The 2,744-nt window shown below is 44.8% G+C and overlaps 1 pseudogene; it reads right to left on the bottom strand.

Moving 5' to 3' along the window:
* Gm4908 (predicted gene 4908) lies at window positions 1,151–2,368 on the bottom strand (annotated as a pseudogene).

The following is a 2,744-nucleotide window of genomic DNA, read 5'->3' as shown; positions in this document are numbered from 1 at the left end:
GGTGTGTCACTGTGGGTGTGGGCTTAAGATCCTCACCCTAGTTGCCTGGAAGTCAGTCTTCCAGTAACAGCCTTTGGATGAAGACATAGAACTCTCAGCTCTGCCTGTGCCATGCCTGCCTGGATACTGGCATGCTCTCACCTTGATGATAATGGACTGAACGTCTGAGCCTGTAAGCCAGCCCCAATTAAATGTTGTTTTTTATAAGACTTGCCTTGGTCATGGTGTCTGTTCACAGCAGTAAAACCCTAACTAAGACAGAAGCCTACCCACTTGCAAGCTACCATGGGTCCTAGACTAAATGATAATGGAAAGTGAGCTTAGCATCAGGATTCATCACTTTCTGCTTGTTGACTATAGATGCAATATAGGCAGCAACCTCACAATCCTGTTGTCATGACTGCCCTGCCATGATGATTGCATTCCCTCAAATTGCAAGCCAAAATAAACCCTTCCATTTTGGTGTTGTTTTTGTCCATTGTTTTGTACCAGCAACAAGAAAAGTGATGAATATAGTACTTATCAAGAGTTATTTCATAGTTTGAATTAATGCCATAATGTTTTTCTGTTTATAGTCCTTCTGTCATAGTTTCACTCTAAGCCTTTGTCCAAGAAAGGCATTTATCTTGACCTTTGCTTACTTCCTGATCTCATATATTTGAATGCTTAGTACCTTTAGTTGCTGGAACTGTTTAAGAAGGAGGTATGTTTCAGAGGCGTGGCTCTGTTGGAGTGGATGTGTTACTGAGGGTGGGCTTTGAGGTTTACAAAGCTCACGTCAGGCCCAGTCTTACCCTGTCTCTGCCTGTAACTTGTGTACCAAATGTGAGTTCTCAGACCGTTCCTGCCTATCAGCCACCATGCTCCCTGCCATAATGGTCATAGATTAACCCTCTTAAATTATAAGCAAGCCCCCAATGAAATGCTTCCTTTTATAATTCTTGATTATGCTGTCTCTTTGGAAAAATAGAACAGTAACTAAGAGTATTCATGCTGCACAACAGATTCCTTGAATTCACTCCTTTTATCTGAAAAATTACATCCTATCACCACCCTTATGAATGTGAACATGGGGGTGGTGGGGTGGTGGAAGGAGTAAAGTGAGTGGGAAATGATGTAATTATATTATAATTTCAAAAAATATTTTTGAGGTACAGCAAACTCTATTGTTGGCATTCAAGAGAATAGGGAGAACTCACTAGGCCCCTCCTGTTATTATGGGGGTCTGGGATGGAAATTTTGAGGGAGATGCTCAGTATTGGGGATGGTGTGGTGATAGGGACTCCTTAGCAACTGAGGCCATCTCTCTTGACCTTAGTGTCCTTGCTGGGGTGGGTGGTCCAGGGTTTCTTACTCCTTGGAGGTTATGTTGGCCAGGAGATCCACCACCCTATTGCTGTAGCTGAATTCAATGTCATACCAGGAAATGAGCTTTAAAAAGTTGTCATTGAGAGCAATGCCAGCCCCAGCATCAAAGTTGGAAGTGTGGGAGTTGCTGTTGAGGTCACAGGAGACAACCTGGTCCTCAGTGTAGCCCAGGATGCCCTTCAGTGGACCCTCACACGCCTGTTTCACCACCTTCTTGATGTCATCATACTTGACAGGTTTCTGCAGGAGGCATTCAGGTCCACAATGGATACATTGGGGGTAGGAAAATGGAAGGCCATGCCACTGAGCTTCCTGTTCAGCTATGGGTTGACCTTGCCCACAGTCTTGGCACCACCAGTGGATGGAGGGATGATGTTCTGGGCAGCCCCAAGGCCATAATACCACAGCTTTCCAGAGGGGCCATTCAGTCTTCTGAGTGGCAGTAATGGCATGGACCATGGTTTTGAGCCCTTCCACATTGCCAAAGTTGCCATGGATGGCCTTGGCCAGGGGGGCTAAGCAGTTGGTGGTACAGGATGCATTGCTGACAGTCTTGAGTAAGTTGTCATATTTCTCATGGTTCACAGCCATCACAAACATGGGGGCATTGGCAGAAGGAGCAGAGATGAAAACACTTTTGGCCCCACCCTTCAAGTGGGCCCCGGCCTTCTTCATGGTGGTGAAGACACCAGTAGACTCCACAACATACTCAGCACCAGCATCATCCCATTTGATGTTAGTGGAATCTCGCTCCTGGAAGATGGTGATGGGCTTCCCGTTGATGACAAGCTTCCCATTCTTGGCCTTGACTGTGCCATTGAATTTGCTGTGGGTGAAGTCATACTGGAACATGTAGAGCATGTAGTTGAGGTCAATGAAGGGGTCATTGGTGGCAACAGTCTCCACTATGCCAAGAGGAGAGCAGATGGCAGCTCTGGTAACCAAGCACCCCATACAGCCAAATCCGTTCACACTGACGTTCACCATTTTGTCTATTGGATAAAGCTGGCACTGCACAAGAAGATGCAGCTGTCTCTCGAACAGGGAATCTGAACTATACTCTAACCCATCAAGGCTCTCTATGAATAGATTTATGTTAACATTGTTATTTCCTTGTATTTTATTATATTTTGTACATGCTGATAAGCAACTGAATAAACTAGTACTTCCTGAAGTGGTCATCTGATGACAGAACAATATGAATATTGTGCTGCTTAATATATGTAGCCAAAGGAACATACTAAATAAGTGAATTGAATAGGAAAAATGTTTGTCACAGTTCCACCTGAGGGCACTGTCAAGCTTTCCTTGGTTTTCAACAAGATCCCTTTTCAAGGAAATCAAGGGCATGGCAAGATCAATTACCAGATCAGGCC

This window comes from Mus musculus, chromosome X (assembly GCF_000001635.26).
Source record: "Mus musculus strain C57BL/6J chromosome X, GRCm38.p6 C57BL/6J".
Taxonomy (NCBI): Eukaryota; Metazoa; Chordata; class Mammalia; order Rodentia; family Muridae; genus Mus; species Mus musculus.
This window is presented reverse-complemented; position numbering and strand designations above follow the sequence as displayed.